The sequence below is a fragment of the Anomaloglossus baeobatrachus genome, unplaced genomic scaffold, assembly GCF_048569485.1.
Source record: "Anomaloglossus baeobatrachus isolate aAnoBae1 unplaced genomic scaffold, aAnoBae1.hap1 Scaffold_4068, whole genome shotgun sequence".
Taxonomy (NCBI): domain Eukaryota; kingdom Metazoa; phylum Chordata; class Amphibia; order Anura; family Aromobatidae; genus Anomaloglossus; species Anomaloglossus baeobatrachus.
Genome location: NW_027443404.1, coordinates 24,300 through 46,968, shown reverse-complemented (window position 1 = coordinate 46,968; position 22,669 = coordinate 24,300). Strand labels below are relative to the sequence as shown.

Below are 22,669 nucleotides of genomic sequence, written 5' to 3'. Positions count from 1 at the left end.
GATGTCATCGGGGGGCATTGTGACAAGCCGCCAGTGTTCCGTCTCTTCATGTTGTGCACAGTTCAAACGGAAAATACATCAACAGGCAGACTACAGAAAAGCTTACTATCAAAGGTTAGAGGGGGGCTTTCTCAGAGGGCTTTTTACAGTTTTTCTATTCCCAATTAGCCGTTTAAGTGTACTTATTGAAAGTAGTAATTCTTTCATAGGCCGCCCTTTCTTAGTATTTGACGTTCCTTATATTGCGGTATGAGGCTTCGCAGTAGGTTGCAAACATTCATCACCCATGACTGTCCCCAATTGAGCTCAGAAGCTCAATGTCTATCATGACCTCTCTTTTAGAATGTCCAAGAGCAAGCAAACTATTCCTCCAGGAGAGGGCGCCAACAGACTACTAAAGAGATCATCATTACTCAAAGAAAACCCCAAAAACCAATGCATGATAGGAATAAACAGGTAACTTTCTTTGGAGTGGAAGCGGAGAGATCGCACCAGATGCCAATTCTAGATGTTATCACACCTGTGGTCACTGCAGCAGCAGGTGAATCCACTTTGTCCAAAAGGGATCTATTCCATTCAATTGCAAATGATCTAGATAAGACAGAGAACTGCAGCACGGGGACATAGCCGAGTTGGTCAGGTTGAGTGGTGATGAGTTTGCTATTTGGATGAATAAAGAAAGTCAAAAGTGTGAAAGATAAAAAACAAAAGGAGGAAGTGTGAAAAGTGAATGGGCCAAATTGAGGTGCATATGAAGACGTATGCTTTCTTCCAATTCATTAAATCGGGCTAATATGAATCAGGTGAATTGAGTTCTGCTTTTGGAAACTGGGTTAAGAAGGGGTGCACCGTTCCTGGAGGTACTGCAATACCAGGTCAATGCGTGGAGTGGACAGAGCAAGCTCTTTTTCCATCTCCCTGTTCTAAAAATCCATTTAATATATGGTCCCCAGATAGGGGACGTATCAGATATTAAACTGATAAGAACAGATACTACACTTGATCTTAGCCAAAAGGCCGAGAAGCGATAACCAGAATTGGTTTGGGCCTCGAGTGGCACCCTGGCCTATGCCGGACACATCTTAGGGAGAGAGAGCGAGAGGGAGACAAACCCACGCCTACACAAGACATTTTGTCACCCAAGCCAACCCTTGAAAAGGCTGCTTTGCAGAGCCAAAACAAGAAGAATGGTGCGTTTTGCAGCCGCCGCCCACTGCAATGAATCTGAATAACTCCTCCTTTAGGGCGCAAGCAACTCCCCTCCCCCTTGCAGTCTTTCCAATTCACGATACAAAAAGACGGACAGGACAGGTTGCCTGACTTTCCGTCACTGCCACCCTTTGCCATCCTTACCCGTAGAAAGCCCTTTCATCATCCCCAAACCCTAATCTTTTCCCTTTCCTTCCCAGCCCCCAAACCCTGCCCTCTGTACCTTTCTCACCACCCGCTTCCCTTCTCCTGTCATCCCCCTACCACCCGGGAAAAAAAGAGATTGCCCCCTCCTTCCACTAGCCCACCCTCCCACCCAAAGAACAACTTCTTCTGCGCAGCTTGTTTTCTAGGCAGCAGCGCTATTGTGATGTCATCGGGGGGCATTGTGACAAGCCGCCAGTGTTCCGTCTCTTCATGTTGTGCACAGTTCAAACGGAAAATACATCAACAGGCAGACTACAGAAAAGCTTACTATCAAAGGTTAGAGGGGGGCTTTCTCAGAGGGCTTTTTACAGTTTTTCTATTCCCAATTAGCCGTTTAAGTGTACTTATTGAAAGTAGTAATTCTTTCATAGGCCGCCCTTTCTTAGTATTTGACGTTCCTTATATTGCGGTATGAGGCTTCGCAGTAGGTTGCAAACATTCATCACCCATGACTGTCCCCAATTGAGCTCAGAAGCTCAATGTCTATCATGACCTCTCTTTTAGAATGTCCAAGAGCAAGCAAACTATTCCTCCAGGAGAGGGCGCCAACAGACTACTAAAGAGATCATCATTACTCAAAGAAAACCCCAAAAACCAATGCATGATAGGAATAAACAGGTAACTTTCTTTGGAGTGGAAGCGGAGAGATCGCACCAGATGCCAATTCTAGATGTTATCACACCTGTGGTCACTGCAGCAGCAGGTGAATCCACTTTGTCCAAAAGGGATCTATTCCATTCAATTGCAAATGATCTAGATAAGACAGAGAACTGCAGCACGGGGACATAGCCGAGTTGGTCAGGTTGAGTGGTGATGAGTTTGCTATTTGGATGAATAAAGAAAGTCAAAAGTGTGAAAGATAAAAAACAAAAGGAGGAAGTGTGAAAAGTGAATGGGCCAAATTGAGGTGCATATGAAGACGTATGCTTTCTTCCAATTCATTAAATCGGGCTAATATGAATCAGGTGAATTGAGTTCTGCTTTTGGAAACTGGGTTAAGAAGGGGTGCACCGTTCCTGGAGGTACTGCAATACCAGGTCAATGCGTGGAGTGGACAGAGCAAGCTCTTTTTCCATCTCCCTGTTCTAAAAATCCATTTAATATATGGTCCCCAGATAGGGGACGTATCAGATATTAAACTGATAAGAACAGATACTACACTTGATCTTAGCCAAAAGGCCGAGAAGCGATAACCAGAATTGGTTTGGGCCTCGAGTGGCACCCTGGCCTATGCCGGACACATCTTAGGGAGAGAGAGCGAGAGGGAGACAAACCCACGCCTACACAAGACATTTTGTCACCCAAGCCAACCCTTGAAAAGGCTGCTTTGCAGAGCCAAAACAAGAAGAATGGTGCGTTTTGCAGCCGCCGCCCACTGCAATGAATCTGAATAACTCCTCCTTTAGGGCGCAAGCAACTCCCCTCCCCCTTGCAGTCTTTCCAATTCACGATACAAAAAGACGGACAGGACAGGTTGCCTGACTTTCCGTCACTGCCACCCTTTGCCATCCTTACCCGTAGAAAGCCCTTTCATCATCCCCAAACCCTAATCTTTTCCCTTTCCTTCCCAGCCCCCAAACCCTGCCCTCTGTACCTTTCTCACCACCCGCTTCCCTTCTCCTGTCATCCCCCTACCACCCGGGAAAAAAAGAGATTGCCCCCTCCTTCCACTAGCCCACCCTCCCACCCAAAGAACAACTTCTTCTGCGCAGCTTGTTTTCTAGGCAGCAGCGCTATTGTGATGTCATCGGGGGGCATTGTGACAAGCCGCCAGTGTTCCGTCTCTTCATGTTGTGCACAGTTCAAACGGAAAATACATCAACAGGCAGACTACAGAAAAGCTTACTATCAAAGGTTAGAGGGGGGCTTTCTCAGAGGGCTTTTTACAGTTTTTCTATTCCCAATTAGCCGTTTAAGTGTACTTATTGAAAGTAGTAATTCTTTCATAGGCCGCCCTTTCTTAGTATTTGACGTTCCTTATATTGCGGTATGAGGCTTCGCAGTAGGTTGCAAACATTCATCACCCATGACTGTCCCCAATTGAGCTCAGAAGCTCAATGTCTATCATGACCTCTCTTTTAGAATGTCCAAGAGCAAGCAAACTATTCCTCCAGGAGAGGGCGCCAACAGACTACTAAAGAGATCATCATTACTCAAAGAAAACCCCAAAAACCAATGCATGATAGGAATAAACAGGTAACTTTCTTTGGAGTGGAAGCGGAGAGATCGCACCAGATGCCAATTCTAGATGTTATCACACCTGTGGTCACTGCAGCAGCAGGTGAATCCACTTTGTCCAAAAGGGATCTATTCCATTCAATTGCAAATGATCTAGATAAGACAGAGAACTGCAGCACGGGGACATAGCCGAGTTGGTCAGGTTGAGTGGTGATGAGTTTGCTATTTGGATGAATAAAGAAAGTCAAAAGTGTGAAAGATAAAAAACAAAAGGAGGAAGTGTGAAAAGTGAATGGGCCAAATTGAGGTGCATATGAAGACGTATGCTTTCTTCCAATTCATTAAATCGGGCTAATATGAATCAGGTGAATTGAGTTCTGCTTTTGGAAACTGGGTTAAGAAGGGGTGCACCGTTCCTGGAGGTACTGCAATACCAGGTCAATGCGTGGAGTGGACAGAGCAAGCTCTTTTTCCATCTCCCTGTTCTAAAAATCCATTTAATATATGGTCCCCAGATAGGGGACGTATCAGATATTAAACTGATAAGAACAGATACTACACTTGATCTTAGCCAAAAGGCCGAGAAGCGATAACCAGAATTGGTTTGGGCCTCGAGTGGCACCCTGGCCTATGCCGGACACATCTTAGGGAGAGAGAGCGAGAGGGAGACAAACCCACGCCTACACAAGACATTTTGTCACCCAAGCCAACCCTTGAAAAGGCTGCTTTGCAGAGCCAAAACAAGAAGAATGGTGCGTTTTGCAGCCGCCGCCCACTGCAATGAATCTGAATAACTCCTCCTTTAGGGCGCAAGCAACTCCCCTCCCCCTTGCAGTCTTTCCAATTCACGATACAAAAAGACGGACAGGACAGGTTGCCTGACTTTCCGTCACTGCCACCCTTTGCCATCCTTACCCGTAGAAAGCCCTTTCATCATCCCCAAACCCTAATCTTTTCCCTTTCCTTCCCAGCCCCCAAACCCTGCCCTCTGTACCTTTCTCACCACCCGCTTCCCTTCTCCTGTCATCCCCCTACCACCCGGGAAAAAAAGAGATTGCCCCCTCCTTCCACTAGCCCACCCTCCCACCCAAAGAACAACTTCTTCTGCGCAGCTTGTTTTCTAGGCAGCAGCGCTATTGTGATGTCATCGGGGGGCATTGTGACAAGCCGCCAGTGTTCCGTCTCTTCATGTTGTGCACAGTTCAAACGGAAAATACATCAACAGGCAGACTACAGAAAAGCTTACTATCAAAGGTTAGAGGGGGGCTTTCTCAGAGGGCTTTTTACAGTTTTTCTATTCCCAATTAGCCGTTTAAGTGTACTTATTGAAAGTAGTAATTCTTTCATAGGCCGCCCTTTCTTAGTATTTGACGTTCCTTATATTGCGGTATGAGGCTTCGCAGTAGGTTGCAAACATTCATCACCCATGACTGTCCCCAATTGAGCTCAGAAGCTCAATGTCTATCATGACCTCTCTTTTAGAATGTCCAAGAGCAAGCAAACTATTCCTCCAGGAGAGGGCGCCAACAGACTACTAAAGAGATCATCATTACTCAAAGAAAACCCCAAAAACCAATGCATGATAGGAATAAACAGGTAACTTTCTTTGGAGTGGAAGCGGAGAGATCGCACCAGATGCCAATTCTAGATGTTATCACACCTGTGGTCACTGCAGCAGCAGGTGAATCCACTTTGTCCAAAAGGGATCTATTCCATTCAATTGCAAATGATCTAGATAAGACAGAGAACTGCAGCACGGGGACATAGCCGAGTTGGTCAGGTTGAGTGGTGATGAGTTTGCTATTTGGATGAATAAAGAAAGTCAAAAGTGTGAAAGATAAAAAACAAAAGGAGGAAGTGTGAAAAGTGAATGGGCCAAATTGAGGTGCATATGAAGACGTATGCTTTCTTCCAATTCATTAAATCGGGCTAATATGAATCAGGTGAATTGAGTTCTGCTTTTGGAAACTGGGTTAAGAAGGGGTGCACCGTTCCTGGAGGTACTGCAATACCAGGTCAATGCGTGGAGTGGACAGAGCAAGCTCTTTTTCCATCTCCCTGTTCTAAAAATCCATTTAATATATGGTCCCCAGATAGGGGACGTATCAGATATTAAACTGATAAGAACAGATTTTGATTTAATGAAGCTTTCCAAAGCACCGCAAAAAATGCATGACCGAAGTCACACCAAAAACAGTGCCAAGGCTAGGATTCGTGTGGACCCCTCCGTGAGGAGAGGGTCCCCAAAAATCAACCCCGTCCCTCCGAGCCAGAAGGCCACAGCAAGGGTCAGGGATCTTCGGTGCTCCCCCAAGCCGAAGCCTGGTTGAGCCTTGTCGTTGCTCCCAGCGTCCACCCAGGCATCTTACCCAAGTGGAGTAGAGAGCTACTAGTTGTTGGTTTCGCAGCCGAAACTGCCCGGACCGTCAACCGGTGTTGGTTTCTCAGCCCAAGGCTAACCGGACCTCCAACCGGGTGTTGGTTTCTCAGCCGAAGCTGACCCGGACCTCCAACCGGGTGTTGGTTTCTCAGCCGAAGCTGACCCAGACCTCCAACCGGGTGTTGGTTTCTCAGCCGAAGCTGACCCGGACCTCCAACCGGGTGTTGGTTTCTCAGCAAAAAGCTGAACGGACCTCCGACCATGATTATAAAAATTTCCCTTCCTAGCCAGAAGGCCGGGATAGAGCAATATGCTCAGAAAGTATGAAAGGGCAAGGTACGGTGTGCTACAGAGCCCAAGGCTCGCCGGGGTCCCAAGCCAGCAAGCTCAGACTCACTCCAGGGTCGTCAGTCCTGGGGCACATTGCACCATAGCCCCCACACTTACTCAGTCTAATAGCCTCGATCCTGGTAGGGCCATGTTTTCCTCTAGATGAATATACTATACATTAAGAGTACTAGCAAGCGCAACCTTCCAGTGTGCATTGCATCTGCCGAGCCTCACAGATACTACACTTGATCTTAGCCAAAAGGCCGAGAAGCGATAACCAGAATTGGTTTGGGCCTCGAGTGGCACCCTGGCCTATGCCGGACACATCTTAGGGAGAGAGAGCGAGAGGGAGACAAACCCACGCCTACACAAGACATTTTGTCACCCAAGCCAACCCTTGAAAAGGCTGCTTTGCAGAGCCAAAACAAGAAGAATGGTGCGTTTTGCAGCCGCCGCCCACTGCAATGAATCTGAATAACTCCTCCTTTAGGGCGCAAGCAACTCCCCTCCCCCTTGCAGTCTTTCCAATTCACGATACAAAAAGACGGACAGGACAGGTTGCCTGACTTTCCGTCACTGCCACCCTTTGCCATCCTTACCCGTAGAAAGCCCTTTCATCATCCCCAAACCCTAATCTTTTCCCTTTCCTTCCCAGCCCCCAAACCCTGCCCTCTGTACCTTTCTCACCACCCGCTTCCCTTCTCCTGTCATCCCCCTACCACCCGGGAAAAAAAGAGATTGCCCCCTCCTTCCACTAGCCCACCCTCCCACCCAAAGAACAACTTCTTCTGCGCAGCTTGTTTTCTAGGCAGCAGCGCTATTGTGATGTCATCGGGGGGCATTGTGACAAGCCGCCAGTGTTCCGTCTCTTCATGTTGTGCACAGTTCAAACGGAAAATACATCAACAGGCAGACTACAGAAAAGCTTACTATCAAAGGTTAGAGGGGGGCTTTCTCAGAGGGCTTTTTACAGTTTTTCTATTCCCAATTAGCCGTTTAAGTGTACTTATTGAAAGTAGTAATTCTTTCATAGGCCGCCCTTTCTTAGTATTTGACGTTCCTTATATTGCGGTATGAGGCTTCGCAGTAGGTTGCAAACATTCATCACCCATGACTGTCCCCAATTGAGCTCAGAAGCTCAATGTCTATCATGACCTCTCTTTTAGAATGTCCAAGAGCAAGCAAACTATTCCTCCAGGAGAGGGCGCCAACAGACTACTAAAGAGATCATCATTACTCAAAGAAAACCCCAAAAACCAATGCATGATAGGAATAAACAGGTAACTTTCTTTGGAGTGGAAGCGGAGAGATCGCACCAGATGCCAATTCTAGATGTTATCACACCTGTGGTCACTGCAGCAGCAGGTGAATCCACTTTGTCCAAAAGGGATCTATTCCATTCAATTGCAAATGATCTAGATAAGACAGAGAACTGCAGCACGGGGACATAGCCGAGTTGGTCAGGTTGAGTGGTGATGAGTTTGCTATTTGGATGAATAAAGAAAGTCAAAAGTGTGAAAGATAAAAAACAAAAGGAGGAAGTGTGAAAAGTGAATGGGCCAAATTGAGGTGCATATGAAGACGTATGCTTTCTTCCAATTCATTAAATCGGGCTAATATGAATCAGGTGAATTGAGTTCTGCTTTTGGAAACTGGGTTAAGAAGGGGTGCACCGTTCCTGGAGGTACTGCAATACCAGGTCAATGCGTGGAGTGGACAGAGCAAGCTCTTTTTCCATCTCCCTGTTCTAAAAATCCATTTAATATATGGTCCCCAGATAGGGGACGTATCAGATATTAAACTGATAAGAACAGATACTACACTTGATCTTAGCCAAAAGGCCGAGAAGCGATAACCAGAATTGGTTTGGGCCTCGAGTGGCACCCTGGCCTATGCCGGACACATCTTAGGGAGAGAGAGCGAGAGGGAGACAAACCCACGCCTACACAAGACATTTTGTCACCCAAGCCAACCCTTGAAAAGGCTGCTTTGCAGAGCCAAAACAAGAAGAATGGTGCGTTTTGCAGCCGCCGCCCACTGCAATGAATCTGAATAACTCCTCCTTTAGGGCGCAAGCAACTCCCCTCCCCCTTGCAGTCTTTCCAATTCACGATACAAAAAGACGGACAGGACAGGTTGCCTGACTTTCCGTCACTGCCACCCTTTGCCATCCTTACCCGTAGAAAGCCCTTTCATCATCCCCAAACCCTAATCTTTTCCCTTTCCTTCCCAGCCCCCAAACCCTGCCCTCTGTACCTTTCTCACCACCCGCTTCCCTTCTCCTGTCATCCCCCTACCACCCGGGAAAAAAAGAGATTGCCCCCTCCTTCCAATAGCCCACCCTCCCACCCAAAGAACAACTTCTTCTGCGCAGCTTGTTTTCTAGGCAGCAGCGCTATTGTGATGTCATCGGGGGGCATTGTGACAAGCCGCCAGTGTTCCGTCTCTTCATGTTGTGCACAGTTCAAACGGAAAATACATCAACAGGCAGACTACAGAAAAGCTTACTATCAAAGGTTAGAGGGGGGCTTTCTCAGAGGGCTTTTTACAGTTTTTCTATTCCCAATTAGCCGTTTAAGTGTACTTATTGAAAGTAGTAATTCTTTCATAGGCCGCCCTTTCTTAGTATTTGACGTTCCTTATATTGCGGTATGAGGCTTCGCAGTAGGTTGCAAACATTCATCACCCATGACTGTCCCCAATTGAGCTCAGAAGCTCAATGTCTATCATGACCTCTCTTTTAGAATGTCCAAGAGCAAGCAAACTATTCCTCCAGGAGAGGGCGCCAACAGACTACTAAAGAGATCATCATTACTCAAAGAAAACCCCAAAAACCAATGCATGATAGGAATAAACAGGTAACTTTCTTTGGAGTGGAAGCGGAGAGATCGCACCAGATGCCAATTCTAGATGTTATCACACCTGTGGTCACTGCAGCAGCAGGTGAATCCACTTTGTCCAAAAGGGATCTATTCCATTCAATTGCAAATGATCTAGATAAGACAGAGAACTGCAGCACGGGGACATAGCCGAGTTGGTCAGGTTGAGTGGTGATGAGTTTGCTATTTGGATGAATAAAGAAAGTCAAAAGTGTGAAAGATAAAAAACAAAAGGAGGAAGTGTGAAAAGTGAATGGGCCAAATTGAGGTGCATATGAAGACGTATGCTTTCTTCCAATTCATTAAATCGGGCTAATATGAATCAGGTGAATTGAGTTCTGCTTTTGGAAACTGGGTTAAGAAGGGGTGCACCGTTCCTGGAGGTACTGCAATACCAGGTCAATGCGTGGAGTGGACAGAGCAAGCTCTTTTTCCATCTCCCTGTTCTAAAAATCCATTTAATATATGGTCCCCAGATAGGGGACGTATCAGATATTAAACTGATAAGAACAGATACTACACTTGATCTTAGCCAAAAGGCCGAGAAGCGATAACCAGAATTGGTTTGGGCCTCGAGTGGCACCCTGGCCTATGCCGGACACATCTTAGGGAGAGAGAGCGAGAGGGAGACAAACCCACGCCTACACAAGACATTTTGTCACCCAAGCCAACCCTTGAAAAGGCTGCTTTGCAGAGCCAAAACAAGAAGAATGGTGCGTTTTGCAGCCGCCGCCCACTGCAATGAATCTGAATAACTCCTCCTTTAGGGCGCAAGCAACTCCCCTCCCCCTTGCAGTCTTTCCAATTCACGATACAAAAAGACGGACAGGACAGGTTGCCTGACTTTCCGTCACTGCCACCCTTTGCCATCCTTACCCGTAGAAAGCCCTTTCATCATCCCCAAACCCTAATCTTTTCCCTTTCCTTCCCAGCCCCCAAACCCTGCCCTCTGTACCTTTCTCACCACCCGCTTCCCTTCTCCTGTCATCCCCCTACCACCCGGGAAAAAAAGAGATTGCCCCCTCCTTCCACTAGCCCACCCTCCCACCCAAAGAACAACTTCTTCTGCGCAGCTTGTTTTCTAGGCAGCAGCGCTATTGTGATGTCATCGGGGGGCATTGTGACAAGCCGCCAGTGTTCCGTCTCTTCATGTTGTGCACAGTTCAAACGGAAAATACATCAACAGGCAGACTACAGAAAAGCTTACTATCAAAGGTTAGAGGGGGGCTTTCTCAGAGGGCTTTTTACAGTTTTTCTATTCCCAATTAGCCGTTTAAGTGTACTTATTGAAAGTAGTAATTCTTTCATAGGCCGCCCTTTCTTAGTATTTGACGTTCCTTATATTGCGGTATGAGGCTTCGCAGTAGGTTGCAAACATTCATCACCCATGACTGTCCCCAATTGAGCTCAGAAGCTCAATGTCTATCATGACCTCTCTTTTAGAATGTCCAAGAGCAAGCAAACTATTCCTCCAGGAGAGGGCGCCAACAGACTACTAAAGAGATCATCATTACTCAAAGAAAACCCCAAAAACCAATGCATGATAGGAATAAACAGGTAACTTTCTTTGGAGTGGAAGCGGAGAGATCGCACCAGATGCCAATTCTAGATGTTATCACACCTGTGGTCACTGCAGCAGCAGGTGAATCCACTTTGTCCAAAAGGGATCTATTCCATTCAATTGCAAATGATCTAGATAAGACAGAGAACTGCAGCACGGGGACATAGCCGAGTTGGTCAGGTTGAGTGGTGATGAGTTTGCTATTTGGATGAATAAAGAAAGTCAAAAGTGTGAAAGATAAAAAACAAAAGGAGGAAGTGTGAAAAGTGAATGGGCCAAATTGAGGTGCATATGAAGACGTATGCTTTCTTCCAATTCATTAAATCGGGCTAATATGAATCAGGTGAATTGAGTTCTGCTTTTGGAAACTGGGTTAAGAAGGGGTGCACCGTTCCTGGAGGTACTGCAATACCAGGTCAATGCGTGGAGTGGACAGAGCAAGCTCTTTTTCCATCTCCCTGTTCTAAAAATCCATTTAATATATGGTCCCCAGATAGGGGACGTATCAGATATTAAACTGATAAGAACAGATACTACACTTGATCTTAGCCAAAAGGCCGAGAAGCGATAACCAGAATTGGTTTGGGCCTCGAGTGGCACCCTGGCCTATGCCGGACACATCTTAGGGAGAGAGAGCGAGAGGGAGACAAACCCACGCCTACACAAGACATTTTGTCACCCAAGCCAACCCTTGAAAAGGCTGCTTTGCAGAGCCAAAACAAGAAGAATGGTGCGTTTTGCAGCCGCCGCCCACTGCAATGAATCTGAATAACTCCTCCTTTAGGGCGCAAGCAACTCCCCTCCCCCTTGCAGTCTTTCCAATTCACGATACAAAAAGACGGACAGGACAGGTTGCCTGACTTTCCGTCACTGCCACCCTTTGCCATCCTTACCCGTAGAAAGCCCTTTCATCATCCCCAAACCCTAATCTTTTCCCTTTCCTTCCCAGCCCCCAAACCCTGCCCTCTGTACCTTTCTCACCACCCGCTTCCCTTCTCCTGTCATCCCCCTACCACCCGGGAAAAAAAGAGATTGCCCCCTCCTTCCACTAGCCCACCCTCCCACCCAAAGAACAACTTCTTCTGCGCAGCTTGTTTTCTAGGCAGCAGCGCTATTGTGATGTCATCGGGGGGCATTGTGACAAGCCGCCAGTGTTCCGTCTCTTCATGTTGTGCACAGTTCAAACGGAAAATACATCAACAGGCAGACTACAGAAAAGCTTACTATCAAAGGTTAGAGGGGGGCTTTCTCAGAGGGCTTTTTACAGTTTTTCTATTCCCAATTAGCCGTTTAAGTGTACTTATTGAAAGTAGTAATTCTTTCATAGGCCGCCCTTTCTTAGTATTTGACGTTCCTTATATTGCGGTATGAGGCTTCGCAGTAGGTTGCAAACATTCATCACCCATGACTGTCCCCAATTGAGCTCAGAAGCTCAATGTCTATCATGACCTCTCTTTTAGAATGTCCAAGAGCAAGCAAACTATTCCTCCAGGAGAGGGCGCCAACAGACTACTAAAGAGATCATCATTACTCAAAGAAAACCCCAAAAACCAATGCATGATAGGAATAAACAGGTAACTTTCTTTGGAGTGGAAGCGGAGAGATCGCACCAGATGCCAATTCTAGATGTTATCACACCTGTGGTCACTGCAGCAGCAGGTGAATCCACTTTGTCCAAAAGGGATCTATTCCATTCAATTGCAAATGATCTAGATAAGACAGAGAACTGCAGCACGGGGACATAGCCGAGTTGGTCAGGTTGAGTGGTGATGAGTTTGCTATTTGGATGAATAAAGAAAGTCAAAAGTGTGAAAGATAAAAAACAAAAGGAGGAAGTGTGAAAAGTGAATGGGCCAAATTGAGGTGCATATGAAGACGTATGCTTTCTTCCAATTCATTAAATCGGGCTAATATGAATCAGGTGAATTGAGTTCTGCTTTTGGAAACTGGGTTAAGAAGGGGTGCACCGTTCCTGGAGGTACTGCAATACCAGGTCAATGCGTGGAGTGGACAGAGCAAGCTCTTTTTCCATCTCCCTGTTCTAAAAATCCATTTAATATATGGTCCCCAGATAGGGGACGTATCAGATATTAAACTGATAAGAACAGATACTACACTTGATCTTAGCCAAAAGGCCGAGAAGCGATAACCAGAATTGGTTTGGGCCTCGAGTGGCACCCTGGCCTATGCCGGACACATCTTAGGGAGAGAGAGCGAGAGGGAGACAAACCCACGCCTACACAAGACATTTTGTCACCCAAGCCAACCCTTGAAAAGGCTGCTTTGCAGAGCCAAAACAAGAAGAATGGTGCGTTTTGCAGCCGCCGCCCACTGCAATGAATCTGAATAACTCCTCCTTTAGGGCGCAAGCAACTCCCCTCCCCCTTGCAGTCTTTCCAATTCACGATACAAAAAGACGGACAGGACAGGTTGCCTGACTTTCCGTCACTGCCACCCTTTGCCATCCTTACCCGTAGAAAGCCCTTTCATCATCCCCAAACCCTAATCTTTTCCCTTTCCTTCCCAGCCCCCAAACCCTGCCCTCTGTACCTTTCTCACCACCCGCTTCCCTTCTCCTGTCATCCCCCTACCACCCGGGAAAAAAAGAGATTGCCCCCTCCTTCCACTAGCCCACCCTCCCACCCAAAGAACAACTTCTTCTGCGCAGCTTGTTTTCTAGGCAGCAGCGCTATTGTGATGTCATCGGGGGGCATTGTGACAAGCCGCCAGTGTTCCGTCTCTTCATGTTGTGCACAGTTCAAACGGAAAATACATCAACAGGCAGACTACAGAAAAGCTTACTATCAAAGGTTAGAGGGGGGCTTTCTCAGAGGGCTTTTTACAGTTTTTCTATTCCCAATTAGCCGTTTAAGTGTACTTATTGAAAGTAGTAATTCTTTCATAGGCCGCCCTTTCTTAGTATTTGACGTTCCTTATATTGCGGTATGAGGCTTCGCAGTAGGTTGCAAACATTCATCACCCATGACTGTCCCCAATTGAGCTCAGAAGCTCAATGTCTATCATGACCTCTCTTTTAGAATGTCCAAGAGCAAGCAAACTATTCCTCCAGGAGAGGGCGCCAACAGACTACTAAAGAGATCATCATTACTCAAAGAAAACCCCAAAAACCAATGCATGATAGGAATAAACAGGTAACTTTCTTTGGAGTGGAAGCGGAGAGATCGCACCAGATGCCAATTCTAGATGTTATCACACCTGTGGTCACTGCAGCAGCAGGTGAATCCACTTTGTCCAAAAGGGATCTATTCCATTCAATTGCAAATGATCTAGATAAGACAGAGAACTGCAGCACGGGGACATAGCCGAGTTGGTCAGGTTGAGTGGTGATGAGTTTGCTATTTGGATGAATAAAGAAAGTCAAAAGTGTGAAAGATAAAAAACAAAAGGAGGAAGTGTGAAAAGTGAATGGGCCAAATTGAGGTGCATATGAAGACGTATGCTTTCTTCCAATTCATTAAATCGGGCTAATATGAATCAGGTGAATTGAGTTCTGCTTTTGGAAACTGGGTTAAGAAGGGGTGCACCGTTCCTGGAGGTACTGCAATACCAGGTCAATGCGTGGAGTGGACAGAGCAAGCTCTTTTTCCATCTCCCTGTTCTAAAAATCCATTTAATATATGGTCCCCAGATAGGGGACGTATCAGATATTAAACTGATAAGAACAGATACTACACTTGATCTTAGCCAAAAGGCCGAGAAGCGATAACCAGAATTGGTTTGGGCCTCGAGTGGCACCCTGGCCTATGCCGGACACATCTTAGGGAGAGAGAGCGAGAGGGAGACAAACCCACGCCTACACAAGACATTTTGTCACCCAAGCCAACCCTTGAAAAGGCTGCTTTGCAGAGCCAAAACAAGAAGAATGGTGCGTTTTGCAGCCGCCGCCCACTGCAATGAATCTGAATAACTCCTCCTTTAGGGCGCAAGCAACTCCCCTCCCCCTTGCAGTCTTTCCAATTCACGATACAAAAAGACGGACAGGACAGGTTGCCTGACTTTCCGTCACTGCCACCCTTTGCCATCCTTACCCGTAGAAAGCCCTTTCATCATCCCCAAACCCTAATCTTTTCCCTTTCCTTCCCAGCCCCCAAACCCTGCCCTCTGTACCTTTCTCACCACCCGCTTCCCTTTTCCTGTCATCCCCCTACCACCCGGGAAAAAAAGAGATTGCCCCCTCCTTCCACTAGCCCACCCTCCCACCCAAAGAACAACTTCTTCTGCGCAGCTTGTTTTCTAGGCAGCAGCGCTATTGTGATGTCATCGGGGGGCATTGTGACAAGCCGCCAGTGTTCCGTCTCTTCATGTTGTGCACAGTTCAAACGGAAAATACATCAACAGGCAGACTACAGAAAAGCTTACTATCAAAGGTTAGAGGGGGGCTTTCTCAGAGGGCTTTTTACAGTTTTTCTATTCCCAATTAGCCGTTTAAGTGTACTTATTGAAAGTAGTAATTCTTTCATAGGCCGCCCTTTCTTAGTATTTGACGTTCCTTATATTGCGGTATGAGGCTTCGCAGTAGGTTGCAAACATTCATCACCCATGACTGTCCCCAATTGAGCTCAGAAGCTCAATGTCTATCATGACCTCTCTTTTAGAATGTCCAAGAGCAAGCAAACTATTCCTCCAGGAGAGGGCGCCAACAGACTACTAAAGAGATCATCATTACTCAAAGAAAACCCCAAAAACCAATGCATGATAGGAATAAACAGGTAACTTTCTTTGGAGTGGAAGCGGAGAGATCGCACCAGATGCCAATTCTAGATGTTATCACACCTGTGGTCACTGCAGCAGCAGGTGAATCCACTTTGTCCAAAAGGGATCTATTCCATTCAATTGCAAATGATCTAGATAAGACAGAGAACTGCAGCACGGGGACATAGCCGAGTTGGTCAGGTTGAGTGGTGATGAGTTTGCTATTTGGATGAATAAAGAAAGTCAAAAGTGTGAAAGATAAAAAACAAAAGGAGGAAGTGTGAAAAGTGAATGGGCCAAATTGAGGTGCATATGAAGACGTATGCTTTCTTCCAATTCATTAAATCGGGCTAATATGAATCAGGTGAATTGAGTTCTGCTTTTGGAAACTGGGTTAAGAAGGGGTGCACCGTTCCTGGAGGTACTGCAATACCAGGTCAATGCGTGGAGTGGACAGAGCAAGCTCTTTTTCCATCTCCCTGTTCTAAAAATCCATTTAATATATGGTCCCCAGATAGGGGACGTATCAGATATTAAACTGATAAGAACAGATACTACACTTGATCTTAGCCAAAAGGCCGAGAAGCGATAACCAGAATTGGTTTGGGCCTCGAGTGGCACCCTGGCCTATGCCGGACACATCTTAGGGAGAGAGAGCGAGAGGGAGACAAACCCACGCCTACACAAGACATTTTGTCACCCAAGCCAACCCTTGAAAAGGCTGCTTTGCAGAGCCAAAACAAGAAGAATGGTGCGTTTTGCAGCCGCCGCCCACTGCAATGAATCTGAATAACTCCTCCTTTAGGGCGCAAGCAACTCCCCTCCCCCTTGCAGTCTTTCCAATTCACGATACAAAAAGACGGACAGGACAGGTTGCCTGACTTTCCGTCACTGCCACCCTTTGCCATCCTTACCCGTAGAAAGCCCTTTCATCATCCCCAAACCCTAATCTTTTCCCTTTCCTTCCCAGCCCCCAAACCCTGCCCTCTGTACCTTTCTCACCACCCGCTTCCCTTCTCCTGTCATCCCCCTACCACCCGGGAAAAAAAGAGATTGCCCCCTCCTTCCACTAGCCCACCCTCCCACCCAAAGAACAACTTCTTCTGCGCAGCTTGTTTTCTAGGCAGCAGCGCTATTGTGATGTCATCGGGGGGCATTGTGACAAGCCGCCAGTGTTCCGTCTCTTCATGTTGTGCACAGTTCAAACGGAAAATACATCAACAGGCAGACTACAGAAAAGCTTACTATCAAAGGTTAGAGGGGGGCTTTCTCAGAGGGCTTTTTACAGTTTTTCTATTCCCAATTAGCCGTTTAAGTGTACTTATTGAAAGTAGTAATTCTTTCATAGGCCGCCCTTTCTTAGTATTTGACGTTCCTTATATTGCGGTATGAGGCTTCGCAGTAGGTTGCAAACATTCATCACCCATGACTGTCCCCAATTGAGCTCAGAAGCTCAATGTCTATCATGACCTCTCTTTTAGAATGTCCAAGAGCAAGCAAACTATTCCTCCAGGAGAGGGCGCCAACAGACTACTAAAGAGATCATCATTACTCAAAGAAAACCCCAAAAACCAATGCATGATAGGAATAAACAGGTAACTTTCTTTGGAGTGGAAGCGGAGAGATCGCACCAGATGCCAATTCTAGATGTTATCACACCTGTGGTCACTGCAGCAGCAGGTGAATCCACTTTGTCCAAAAGGGATCTATTCCATTCAATTGCAAATGATCTAGATAAGACAGAGAACTGCAGCACGGGGACATAGCCGAGTTGGTCAGGTTGAGTGGTGATGAGTTTGCTATTTGGATGAATAAAGAAAGTCAAAAGTGTGAAAGATAAAAAACAAAAGGAGGAAGTGTGAAAAGTGAATGGGCCAAATTGAGGTGCATATGAAGACGTATGCTTTCTTCCAATTCATTAAATCGGGCTAATATGAATCAGGTGAATTGAGTTCTGCTTTTGGAAACTGGGTTAAGAAGGGGTGCACCGTTCCTGGAGGTACTGCAATACCAGGTCAATGCGTGGAGTGGACAGAGCAAGCTCTTTTTCCATCTCCCTGTTCTAAAAATCCATTTAATATATGGTCCCCAGATAGGGGACGTATCAGATATTAAACTGATAAGAACAGATACTACACTTGATCTTAGCCAAAAGGCCGAGAAGCGATAACCAGAATTGGTTTGGGCCTCGAGTGGCACCCTGGCCTATGCCGGACACATCTTAGGGAGAGAGAGCGAGAGGGAGACAAACCCACGCCTACACAAGACATTTTGTCACCCAAGCCAACCCTTGAAAAGGCTGCTTTGCAGAGCCAAAACAAGAAGAATGGTGCGTTTTGCAGCCGCCGCCCACTGCAATGAATCTGAATAACTCCTCCTTTAGGGCGCAAGCAACTCCCCTCCCCCTTGCAGTCTTTCCAATTCACGATACAAAAAGACGGACAGGACAGGTTGCCTGACTTTCCGTCACTGCCACCCTTTGCCATCCTTACCCGTAGAAAGCCCTTTCATCATCCCCAAACCCTAATCTTTTCCCTTTCCTTCCCAGCCCCCAAACCCTGCCCTCTGTACCTTTCTCACCACCCGCTTCCCTTCTCCTGTCATCCCCCTACCACCCGGGAAAAAAAGAGATTGCCCCCTCCTTCCACTAGCCCACCCTCCCACCCAAAGAACAACTTCTTCTGCGCAGCTTGTTTTCTAGGCAGCAGCGCTATTGTGATGTCATCGGGGGGCATTGTGACAAGCCGCCAGTGTTCCGTCTCTTCATGTTGTGCACAGTTCAAACGGAAAATACATCAACAGGCAGACTACAGAAAAGCTTACTATCAAAGGTTAGAGGGGGGCTTTCTCAGAGGGCTTTTTACAGTTTTTCTATTCCCAATTAGCCGTTTAAGTGTACTTATTGAAAGTAGTAATTCTTTCATAGGCCGCCCTTTCTTAGTATTTGACGTTCCTTATATTGCGGTATGAGGCTTCGCAGTAGGTTGCAAACATTCATCACCCATGACTGTCCCCAATTGAGCTCAGAAGCTCAATGTCTATCATGACCTCTCTTTTAGAATGTCCAAGAGCAAGCAAACTATTCCTCCAGGAGAGGGCGCCAACAGACTACTAAAGAGATCATCATTACTCAAAGAAAACCCCAAAAACCAATGCATGATAGGAATAAACAGGTAACTTTCTTTGGAGTGGAAGCGGAGAGATCGCACCAGATGCCAATTCTAGATGTTATCACACCTGTGGTCACTGCAGCAGCAGGTGAATCCACTTTGTCCAAAAGGGATCTATTCCATTCAATTGCAAATGATCTAGATAAGACAGAGAACTGCAGCACGGGGACATAGCCGAGTTGGTCAGGTTGAGTGGTGATGAGTTTGCTATTTGGATGAATAAAGAAAGTCAAAAGTGTGAAAGATAAAAAACAAAAGGAGGAAGTGTGAAAAGTGAATGGGCCAAATTGAGGTGCATATGAAGACGTATGCTTTCTTCCAATTCATTAAATCGGGCTAATATGAATCAGGTGAATTGAGTTCTGCTTTTGGAAACTGGGTTAAGAAGGGGTGCACCGTTCCTGGAGGTACTGCAATACCAGGTCAATGCGTGGAGTGGACAGAGCAAGCTCTTTTTCCATCTCCCTGTTCTAAAAATCCATTTAATATATGGTCCCCAGATAGGGGACGTATCAGATATTAAACTGATAAGAACAGATACTACACTTGATCTTAGCCAAAAGGCCGAGAAGCGATAACCAGAATTGGTTTGGGCCTCGAGTGGCACCCTGGCCTATGCCGGACACATCTTAGGGAGAGAGAGCGAGAGGGAGACAAACCCACGCCTACACAAGACATTTTGTCACCCAAGCCAACCCTTGAAAAGGCTGCTTTGCAGAGCCAAAACAAGAAGAATGGTGCGTTTTGCAGCCGCCGCCCACTGCAATGAATCTGAATAACTCCTCCTTTAGGGCGCAAGCAACTCCCCTCCCCCTTGCAGTCTTTCCAATTCACGATACAAAAAGACGGACAGGACAGGTTGCCTGACTTTCCGTCACTGCCACCCTTTGCCATCCTTACCCGTAGAAAGCCCTTTCATCATCCCCAAACCCTAATCTTTTCCCTTTCCTTCCCAGCCCCCAAACCCTGCCCTCTGTACCTTTCTCACCACCCGCTTCCCTTCTCCTGTCATCCCCCTACCACCCGGGAAAAAAAGAGATTGCCCCCTCCTTCCACTAGCCCACCCTCCCACCCAAAGAACAACTTCTTCTGCGCAGCTTGTTTTCTAGGCAGCAGCGCTATTGTGATGTCATCGGGGGGCATTGTGACAAGCCGCCAGTGTTCCGTCTCTTCATGTTGTGCACAGTTCAAACGGAAAATACATCAACAGGCAGACTACAGAAAAGCTTACTATCAAAGGTTAGAGGGGGGCTTTCTCAGAGGGCTTTTTACAGTTTTTCTATTCCCAATTAGCCGTTTAAGTGTACTTATTGAAAGTAGTAATTCTTTCATAGGCCGCCCTTTCTTAGTATTTGACGTTCCTTATATTGCGGTATGAGGCTTCGCAGTAGGTTGCAAACATTCATCACCCATGACTGTCCCCAATTGAGCTCAGAAGCTCAATGTCTATCATGACCTCTCTTTTAGAATGTCCAAGAGCAAGCAAACTATTCCTCCAGGAGAGGGCGCCAACAGACTACTAAAGAGATCATCATTACTCAAAGAAAACCCCAAAAACCAATGCATGATAGGAATAAACAGGTAACTTTCTTTGGAGTGGAAGCGGAGAGATCGCACCAGATGCCAATTCTAGATGTTATCACACCTGTGGTCACTGCAGCAGCAGGTGAATCCACTTTGTCCAAAAGGGATCTATTCCATTCAATTGCAAATGATCTAGATAAGACAGAGAACTGCAGCACGGGGACATAGCCGAGTTGGTCAGGTTGAGTGGTGATGAGTTTGCTATTTGGATGAATAAAGAAAGTCAAAAGTGTGAAAGATAAAAAACAAAAGGAGGAAGTGTGAAAAGTGAATGGGCCAAATTGAGGTGCATATGAAGACGTATGCTTTCTTCCAATTCATTAAATCGGGCTAATATGAATCAGGTGAATTGAGTTCTGCTTTTGGAAACTGGGTTAAGAAGGGGTGCACCGTTCCTGGAGGTACTGCAATACCAGGTCAATGCGTGGAGTGGACAGAGCAAGCTCTTTTTCCATCTCCCTGTTCTAAAAATCCATTTAATATATGGTCCCCAGATAGGGGACGTATCAGATATTAAACTGATAAGAACAGATACTACACTTGATCTTAGCCAAAAGGCCGAGAAGCGATAACCAGAATTGGTTTGGGCCTCGAGTGGCACCCTGGCCTATGCCGGACACATCTTAGGGAGAGAGAGCGAGAGGGAGACAAACCCACGCCTACACAAGACATTTTGTCACCCAAGCCAACCCTTGAAAAGGCTGCTTTGCAGAGCCAAAACAAGAAGAATGGTGCGTTTTGCAGCCGCCGCCCACTGCAATGAATCTGAATAACTCCTCCTTTAGGGCGCAAGCAACTCCCCTCCCCCTTGCAGTCTTTCCAATTCACGATACAAAAAGACGGACAGGACAGGTTGCCTGACTTTCCGTCACTGCCACCCTTTGCCATCCTTACCCGTAGAAAGCCCTTTCATCATCCCCAAACCCTAATCTTTTCCCTTTCCTTCCCAGCCCCCAAACCCTGCCCTCTGTACCTTTCTCACCACCCGCTTCCCTTCTCCTGTCATCCCCCTACCACCCGGGAAAAAAAGAGATTGCCCCCTCCTTCCACTAGCCCACCCTCCCACCCAAAGAACAACTTCTTCTGCGCAGCTTGTTTTCTAGGCAGCAGCGCTATTGTGATGTCATCGGGGGGCATTGTGACAAGCCGCCAGTGTTCCGTCTCTTCATGTTGTGCACAGTTCAAACGGAAAATACATCAACAGGCAGACTACAGAAAAGCTTACTATCAAAGGTTAGAGGGGGGCTTTCTCAGAGGGCTTTTTACAGTTTTTCTATTCCCAATTAGCCGTTTAAGTGTACTTATTGAAAGTAGTAATTCTTTCATAGGCCGCCCTTTCTTAGTATTTGACGTTCCTTATATTGCGGTATGAGGCTTCGCAGTAGGTTGCAAACATTCATCACCCATGACTGTCCCCAATTGAGCTCAGAAGCTCAATGTCTATCATGACCTCTCTTTTAGAATGTCCAAGAGCAAGCAAACTATTCCTCCAGGAGAGGGCGCCAACAGACTACTAAAGAGATCATCATTACTCAAAGAAAACCCCAAAAACCAATGCATGATAGGAATAAACAGGTAACTTTCTTTGGAGTGGAAGCGGAGAGATCGCACCAGATGCCAATTCTAGATGTTATCACACCTGTGGTCACTGCAGCAGCAGGTGAATCCACTTTGTCCAAAAGGGATCTATTCCATTCAATTGCAAATGATCTAGATAAGACAGAGAACTGCAGCACGGGGACATAGCCGAGTTGGTCAGGTTGAGTGGTGATGAGTTTGCTATTTGGATGAATAAAGAAAGTCAAAAGTGTGAAAGATAAAAAACAAAAGGAGGAAGTGTGAAAAGTGAATGGGCCAAATTGAGGTGCATATGAAGACGTATGCTTTCTTCCAATTCATTAAATCGGGCTAATATGAATCAGGTGAATTGAGTTCTGCTTTTGGAAACTGGGTTAAGAAGGGGTGCACCGTTCCTGGAGGTACTGCAATACCAGGTCAATGCGTGGAGTGGACAGAGCAAGCTCTTTTTCCATCTCCCTGTTCTAAAAATCCATTTAATATATGGTCCCCAGATAGGGGACGTATCAGATATTAAACTGATAAGAACAGATACTACACTTGATCTTAGCCAAAAGGCCGAGAAGCGATAACCAGAATTGGTTTGGGCCTCGAGTGGCACCCTGGCCTATGCCGGACACATCTTAGGGAGAGAGAGCGAGAGGGAGACAAACCCACGCCTACACAAGACATTTTGTCACCCAAGCCAACCCTTGAAAAGGCTGCTTTGCAGAGCCAAAACAAGAAGAATGGTGCGTTTTGCAGCCGCCGCCCACTGCAATGAATCTGAATAACTCCTCCTTTAGGGCGCAAGCAACTCCCCTCCCCCTTGCAGTCTTTCCAATTCACGATACAAAAAGACGGACAGGACAGGTTGCCTGACTTTCCGTCACTGCCACCC

At 46.5% G+C, this 22,669-nt stretch overlaps 14 non-coding genes and 1 pseudogene across 14 annotated transcripts; all 15 read right to left on the bottom strand.

Moving 5' to 3' along the window:
• Window positions 1–838: 838 nt before the first annotated feature.
• On the bottom strand, window positions 839–1,029 carry LOC142277280 (U2 spliceosomal RNA). Its single transcript, XR_012740466.1, has one exon. It is a non-coding gene; the product is annotated as a U2 spliceosomal RNA (small nuclear RNA).
• A 1,387-nt stretch (window positions 1,030–2,416) lies between these two features.
• On the bottom strand, window positions 2,417–2,607 carry LOC142277279 (U2 spliceosomal RNA). Its single transcript, XR_012740465.1, has one exon. It is a non-coding gene; the product is annotated as a U2 spliceosomal RNA (small nuclear RNA).
• A 1,387-nt stretch (window positions 2,608–3,994) lies between these two features.
• LOC142277278 (U2 spliceosomal RNA) lies at window positions 3,995–4,185 on the bottom strand. Its single transcript, XR_012740464.1, has one exon. It is a non-coding gene; the product is annotated as a U2 spliceosomal RNA (small nuclear RNA).
• Window positions 4,186–5,572: 1,387 nt separating this feature from the next.
• Window positions 5,573–5,768, bottom strand: LOC142277285 (U2 spliceosomal RNA). Its single transcript, XR_012740470.1, has one exon. It is a non-coding gene; the product is annotated as a U2 spliceosomal RNA (small nuclear RNA).
• A 684-nt stretch (window positions 5,769–6,452) lies between these two features.
• Window positions 6,453–6,579, bottom strand: LOC142277288 (U2 spliceosomal RNA; annotated as a pseudogene).
• A 1,387-nt stretch (window positions 6,580–7,966) lies between these two features.
• LOC142277277 (U2 spliceosomal RNA) lies at window positions 7,967–8,157 on the bottom strand. The gene has a single exon (XR_012740463.1). It is a non-coding gene; the product is annotated as a U2 spliceosomal RNA (small nuclear RNA).
• A 1,387-nt stretch (window positions 8,158–9,544) lies between these two features.
• LOC142277276 (U2 spliceosomal RNA) lies at window positions 9,545–9,735 on the bottom strand. The gene has a single exon (XR_012740462.1). It is a non-coding gene; the product is annotated as a U2 spliceosomal RNA (small nuclear RNA).
• Window positions 9,736–11,122: 1,387 nt separating this feature from the next.
• Window positions 11,123–11,313, bottom strand: LOC142277275 (U2 spliceosomal RNA). Its single transcript, XR_012740461.1, has one exon. It is a non-coding gene; the product is annotated as a U2 spliceosomal RNA (small nuclear RNA).
• Window positions 11,314–12,700: 1,387 nt separating this feature from the next.
• Window positions 12,701–12,891, bottom strand: LOC142277274 (U2 spliceosomal RNA). Its single transcript, XR_012740460.1, has one exon. It is a non-coding gene; the product is annotated as a U2 spliceosomal RNA (small nuclear RNA).
• Window positions 12,892–14,278: 1,387 nt separating this feature from the next.
• Window positions 14,279–14,469, bottom strand: LOC142277272 (U2 spliceosomal RNA). The gene has a single exon (XR_012740459.1). It is a non-coding gene; the product is annotated as a U2 spliceosomal RNA (small nuclear RNA).
• Window positions 14,470–15,856: 1,387 nt separating this feature from the next.
• On the bottom strand, window positions 15,857–16,047 carry LOC142277271 (U2 spliceosomal RNA). Its single transcript, XR_012740458.1, has one exon. It is a non-coding gene; the product is annotated as a U2 spliceosomal RNA (small nuclear RNA).
• A 1,387-nt stretch (window positions 16,048–17,434) lies between these two features.
• On the bottom strand, window positions 17,435–17,625 carry LOC142277269 (U2 spliceosomal RNA). Its single transcript, XR_012740456.1, has one exon. It is a non-coding gene; the product is annotated as a U2 spliceosomal RNA (small nuclear RNA).
• Window positions 17,626–19,012: 1,387 nt separating this feature from the next.
• LOC142277268 (U2 spliceosomal RNA) lies at window positions 19,013–19,203 on the bottom strand. Its single transcript, XR_012740455.1, has one exon. It is a non-coding gene; the product is annotated as a U2 spliceosomal RNA (small nuclear RNA).
• Window positions 19,204–20,590: 1,387 nt separating this feature from the next.
• On the bottom strand, window positions 20,591–20,781 carry LOC142277267 (U2 spliceosomal RNA). Its single transcript, XR_012740454.1, has one exon. It is a non-coding gene; the product is annotated as a U2 spliceosomal RNA (small nuclear RNA).
• Window positions 20,782–22,168: 1,387 nt separating this feature from the next.
• LOC142277266 (U2 spliceosomal RNA) lies at window positions 22,169–22,359 on the bottom strand. Its single transcript, XR_012740453.1, has one exon. It is a non-coding gene; the product is annotated as a U2 spliceosomal RNA (small nuclear RNA).
• Between the last annotated feature and the right edge of the window lie 310 nt (window positions 22,360–22,669).